Source organism: Pyrgilauda ruficollis, unplaced genomic scaffold, assembly GCF_017590135.1.
Source record: "Pyrgilauda ruficollis isolate IOZ18807 unplaced genomic scaffold, ASM1759013v1 scaffold31, whole genome shotgun sequence".
NCBI lineage: Eukaryota > Metazoa > Chordata > Aves > Passeriformes > Passeridae > Pyrgilauda > Pyrgilauda ruficollis.
In genome coordinates, this window is record NW_024524489.1 from 1 (window position 1) to 6615 (window position 6615).

Genomic DNA, 6615 nt, shown 5'->3' on the forward strand with positions numbered 1-6615 from the left:
AACCATTGTTTTCTCATGTTACCTGCTGGACTTAACCGCTTATTAACACAAGTCTAATTTTATCATTGCAGGTAGAATTCTGTATGAAAATGTTGGATGAGCAGCGCCAAAGGCTTCACTCCCAGCTCCACAGCCTGCAACACCCTCGGGAGAGCAGGGCAGCAGAATCACCAAACTCTTGGCATGGGGAAGGGTAGAAGATGACTGTGGGAGGCATAGAAAAAGGTAAATGGTCCTATAAATGCACAGACATTTGCTTTCAGAAGCCCAGAGTTAAGGATCTTCTCTAGGAAGCCAGACATGACATGATATCTCTATGATTTTCTGCATTATTGAAGGAAATGTATGTATATATCCACACTTATACATCTATGTATTATTTTTTGGTTTTTTTTTTTCTTTTGAGGCTACAAGAATGATTTCCCATCTTGAGTTATTTAGGAAGAGAAGGCCCCCGTGACTCAGGACAGAAGGGCTGCCTGCTTTTTTGATCACGACAGCTTTTGGGTTTAACCTGGAAGCAGCAGCAGCAGCCAGAGCTGAGGCTCAGCAGAGGCTGACCCAGGCCAGCCCCTCCCTCACCTCCCTGTGTCACAATGACTTCCAGGCAGAAGGACGCAAAGCAGGTTTTTGGTTTTTTTCTTCAGTGCAAGTAAATAAAATGTTTAGGCTTTGAAATAACAAATTACCCTCTCTATGAACTATCCCAAGGAGAGTTTGAAAGAAAAGGCAGAAGATTGCTGATAAATCCATAGCGGACAAGGAAGCAAGCAGCAAGGGTCCGAGGCCAGAAGCGCGGCCAGGCAGTGTCACGTCCCTGCCACCTTGGGACAAGGCAGTGCAGCTGCAAAGCCCCAAAGCCTGCCAGCCCTGGAGCTGTCAGATGGATGGAGCTGGTTCTCTTCCCGGATGCCCAGAGGGAATCCATGAGGGCAGGTGTCCACCCCGGGGGTGCACACAGAGGCCCAGGCAGGGATGGAGTCACTGCCTGCTCTCTGGGGACAAGAGCCTCTCCGCAGGTGACAGTGGCTTGTCCTCTCCCTGTGGGACAGGGACCTCCAATGTCAATGACCAGCCTCATTTTGTCAACATCCAGGTGCCGTGTTACAGCCAGAGGGGTCTAAGAGAGGCTTTTCAGAACCACAGGATCCTTCAGGTTGCAAAAGCCTTCGAAGGTCATCGAGCCCAACCTCGTTTCCTTTTGTCATGTCACTTCTTACTCGGGAGATGTCATTACTTCAACCTTACCTGCTCCTTACCTTGGAGGTCTCTGGCTTGGCTGGATGAGAGGAGCAGCACTCCCAGCCGAGGAATGGGAGCTCAGGAGTTCCCCCACCGAGGCAGGGGGAGCAGCAGTCCTCACCAGAGCTCCCGTGTCAGTTTCCAGTGGCTGGCTCTGCTTTTCCTCCCAGGCAGATCTCTGCAGAGTGCTTCCAAATTGGCTGTTCGGGAGGGGGGAAAAACAGGTTAGCCCATTTCTTTCTTTATCCAGACTTAGCTGATGCCTTTGCCTCTTCCTGACCTCCTTCTGCTAAGGAAACAGCTGCCTTTGGACTTCTGGGGGGAACTTTTATGCCGCGCTTGAAAAGGAACTCCAGAGAAGTGCCTCATTTTTCAAGACTCAGCCAAGAAGACAGATAATTGCAGCTTCTCCGTCCCCACTGCACGCAGAGCTGCGGCACCAGGCCAGCCCTGCTCCTCCTTCCATTTCTTCCCAAACCTGCTGCAAGGACCCAAGGCTACTTCAGTGTTCCCTTGCTCTGTTTTTTCCCCAAACAAGATCTTTTCCTGAAAAAGATCTTTCAGTGCTGTTATCCCTCCGTGGTGGGAAGGGCCTTTCTGTCTCACACCCTCGGTGACACAAGGCTACAGGAAGCTGCAGCAGCCTCTGCTCCAAATGGCAAGGGCTTTCGTCCTCCTCTGGCACCTGGCTGCCACAGGTTGCTCAGAGATGCTGCGGCTGCCCCATCCCTGCAAGCGTTCAAGTGCTGCTCTGCGATGAGGCTCTAAGCAAGCTGCTCTAGGGAAAGATGTCCCTGCCCACGGCAGCAGGGTTGCAATGAGGTGATCTTAAGAGTCCCTTCCAACCTGAATTATTCCATGAGTGTAGGAACTCAAAGAACCTGGAGAATAAATCTGTAAAGGTCACTAAATACACAAAAGCACACTCCCACCAGCATATTTCTGAATGACAACTAATTGTATAAAGAGGGAGAAGTATTATATCTATTTGCCCTTTCTAGCTTTCAGCTGTCAATTTAGCTATCACTTATAAAGATGCAAAATATTTCCCTTTGAAATAACAAATAGTACTAAAATAGCGTTTTTACACTACTGCAGAAATAGACGTTGCTGACAATGAGGCCATGCCGCTGCTTTTGGAGCAGAGCCACAAGGACAGAGATTCTAGCCAGAGCTGAGGCTCAGCAGAGGCTGACCCAGGCCAGCCCCTCCCTCACCTCCCTGTGTCACAATGACTTCCAGGCAGAAGGACGCAAAGCAGGTTTTTGGTTTTTTTCTTCAGTGCAAGTAAGTAAAATGTTTAGGCTTTGAAATAACAAATTACCCTCTCTATGAACTATCCCAAGGACAGTTTGAAAGAAAAGGCAGAAGATTGCTGATAAATCCATAGCGGACAAGGAAGCAAGCAGCAAGGGTCCGAGGCCAGAAGCGCGGCCAGGCAGTGTCACGTCCCTGCCACCTTGGGACAAGGCAGTGCAGCTGCAAAGCCCCAAAGCCTGCCAGCCCTGGAGCTGTCAGATGGATGGAGCTGGTTCTCTTCCCGGATGCCCAGAGGGAATCCATGAGGGCAGGTGTCCACCCCGGGGGTGCACACAGAGGCCCAGGCAGGGATGGAGTCACTGCCTGCTCTCTGGGGACAAGAGCCTCTCCGCAGGTGACAGTGGCTTGTCCTCTCCCTGTGGGACAGGGACCTCCAATGTCAATGACCAGCCTCATTTTGTCAACATCCAGGTGCCGTGTTACAGCCAGAGGGGTCTAAGAGAGGCTTTTCAGAACCACAGGATCCTTCAGGTTGCAAAAGCCTTCGAAGGTCATCGAGCCCAACCTAGTTGCCCCAGCACTGCCAAGCTGCCCCCCAGATCAGGTCCCTAAACACCACATCTACACATCCTTTCAACGTCTCCAGGGATGGGGACTTCCCTGGGCAGCCTGCTCCAATGCCTGACCACCCTCTCAGTGAAGAAGTCTTTCCTAAAATCCAATCTAAGCCTTCCCTGGTGCAACCTGAGGCCATTTCCTTTTGTCATGTCACTTCTTACTTGGGAGATGTTGTTACTTAATCCTTAGCTGCTCCTTACCTTGGAGGTCTCTGGCTTGGCTGGATGAGAGGAGAAACACTCCCACCCGAGGAATGGGAGCTCAGGAGTTCCCCCACCGAGGCAGGGGGAGCAGCAGTCCTCACCAGAGCTCCCGTGTCAGTTTTCAGTGGCTGGCTCTGCTTTTCCTCCCAGGCAGATCTCTGCAGAGTGCTTCAAAATTGGCTGTTTAGGAGGGGGGGGAAAAACAGGTTAGCCCATTTCTTTCTTTATCCAGACTTAGCTGATGCCTTTGCCTCTTCCTGACCTCCTTCTGCTAAGGAAACAGCTGCCTTTGGACTTCTGGGGGGAACTTTTATGCCGCGCTTGAAAAGGAACTCCAGAGAAGTGCCTCATTTTTCAAGACTCAGCCAAGAAGACAGATAATTGCAGCTTCTCCGTCCCCACTGCACGCAGAGCTGCGGCACCAGGCCAGCCCTGCTCCTCCTTCCATTTCTTCCCAAACCTGCTGCAAGGACCCAAGGCTACTTCAGTGTTCCCTTGCTCTGTTTTTTCCCCAAACAAGATCTTTTCCTGAAAAAGATCTTTCAGTGCTGTTATCCCTCCGTGGTGGGAAGGGCCTTTCTGTCTCACACCCTCGGTGACACAAGGCTACAGGAAGCTGCAGCAGCCTCTGCTCCAAATGGCAAGGGCTTTCGTCCTCCTCTGGCACCTGGCTGCCACAGGTTGCTCAGAGATGCTGCGGCTGCCCCATCCCTGCAAGCGTTCAAGTGCTGCTCTGCGATGAGGCTCTAAGCAAGCTGCTCTAGGGAAAGATGTCCCTGCCCGCGGCAGCAGGGTTGCAATGAGGTCATCTTAAGAGTCCCTTCCAACCTGAATTATTCCCTGAGTCTAGGAACTCAAAAGAACCTGGAGAAGAAATCTGCAAAGGTCACAAAACACACAAAAGCACACTCCCACCAGCGTATTTCTGAACGACAACTCACTGTACAAAGAGGGAGAAGTGTCATATCTATTTGCCCTTTCTAGCTTTCAGCTGTCAATTTAGCTATCACTTATAAAGATGCAAAATATTTCCTTTCGAAATAACAAAGAGCACTAAAATAGCATTTTTACACTACTGCAGAAATAGACGTTGCTGACAATGAGGCCATGCCGCTGCTTTTGGAGCAGAGCCACAAGGACAGAGATTCTGTGACAGCAATTTTACAGGATGTCACTCCACAGAGAGCAGCCACTTCCATAGGAGTTGGCAGGTCAGCCCCTCCACGTTTCTGCCCTAAACATCCCTTGCTCTGGAATTCCACGGCACATTGCAGGACAGGTTTTGCGCGGCAGAAGCGCAGCCGTAGCTTAGAGACAGCACACTCACGGGCCCTGCTATTCTCAGCTCTGCTGGGGGAGGATGCACACCCCACTGACTCCTCCTTTCAGCAGGACGGTCAGAGGCCAGAAGCGTGGCCAGGCAGTGTCACGTCCCTGCCACCTTGGGACAAGGCACCGCAGCTGCAAAGCCCCAAAGCCTGCCAGCCCTGGAGCTGTCAGATGGATGGAGCTGGTTCTCTTCCCGGATGCCCAGAGGGAATCCATGAGGGCAGGTGTCCACCCCGGGGGTGCACACAGAGGCCCAGGCAGGGATGGAGTCACTGCCTGCTCTCTGGGGACAAGAGCCTCTCCGCAGGTGACAGTGGCTTGTCCTCTCCCTGTGGGACAGGGACCTCCAATGTCAATGACCAGCCTCATTTTGTCAACATCCAGGTGCCGTGTTACAGCCAGAGGGGTCTAAGAGAGGCTTTTCAGAACCACAGGATCCTTCAGGTTGCAAAAGCCTTCGAAGGTCATCGAGCCCAACCTAGTTGCCCCAGCACTGCCAAGCTGCCCCCCAGATCAGGTCCCCAAACACCACATCTACACATCCTTTCAACGTCTCCAGGGATGGGGACTTCCCTGGGCAGCCTGCTCCAATGCCTGACCACCCTCTCAGTGAAGAAGTTTTTTCTAAAATCCAATCTAAGCCTTCCCTGGTGCAACCTGAGGCCATTTCCTTTTGTCATGTCACTTCTTACTTGGGAGATCTTGTTACTTAAACCTTACCTGCTCCTTACCTTGGAGGTCTCTGGCTTGGCTGGATGAGAGAAAAAACACTCCCACCCAAGGAATGCCCCCACCAAGGCAGGGGGAGCAGCAGTCCTCAGCAGAGCTCCCGTGTCAGTTTTCAGTGGCTGGCTCTGCTTTTCCTCCCAGGCAGATCTCTGCAGAGTGCTTCAAAATTGGCTGTTTAGGAGGGGGGGGAAAAACAGGTTAGCCCATTTCTTTCTTTATCCAGACTTAGCTGATGCCTTTGCCTCTTCCTGACCTCCTTCTGCTAAGGAAACAGCTGCCTTTGGACTTCTGGGGGGAACTTTTATGCCGCGCTTGACGTTTTTAAGGTCCCTTCCAACCCAAACCATTCTATGGTGCGGTGAAACAGGAGAGTGGTAAGGGAGAAGAAAGATGCACTCCTTTGGAAGGAGAATTTTCTGCCTCTCCGCTAGCAGGCTTTTGTTGGAAGAATTGCTTCGCTCTTACCTTGACCTTGGCTGAAGGTGCTTCACGGTGAGAGAAGTGCCTCATTTTTCAAGACTCAGCCAAGAAGACAGATAATTGCAGCTTCTCCGTCCCCACTGCACGCAGAGCTGCGGCACCAGGCCAGCCCTGCTCCTCCTTCCATTTCTTCCCAAATCTGCTCCAAGAACTGAAGGCTACTTCAGTGTTCCCTTGTTCTGGTTTCTTCCCCGAACAAGATCTGTTCCTGAAAAAGATCTTTCAGTGCTGTTGTAGGCTGCAGAATTAGTTTTATGTGTGTGACACTTTGAGAAAGAAATAAATTCTAGATTTGATGTGCTAGGATGAACAGCACCTTTAGGACTTTTCCTTGTGTCATGTTCTCTGCGGGAACATGTGTGGATCACGTGTGGAACATGTGGAGATTGCTCAGCTCAGCTGGCAGATCTGGGGGCACAGCAAAGCAACGTGGCCGAGGGGAAGGTGTCCCTGCCTGGGACAGGGGGATGGAACTGCGTCGTTTTTAAGGTCCCTTCCAACCCAAACCATTCTATGGTGCGGTGAAACAGGAGAGTGGTAAGGGAGAAGAAAGATGCATTCCTTTGGAAGGAGAATTTTCTGCCTCTCCGCTAGCAGGCTTTTGTTGGAAGAATTGCTTCGCTCTTACCTTGACCTTGGCTGAAGGTGCTTCACGGTGCACAGAGCGGTACCAGCCTGCGGCACACCTTGGTCTTGGGCTGATCACACAGACCGAGAGGGGGAAAAGCCCCCAGTACTGCTGGAACAGGAGCAG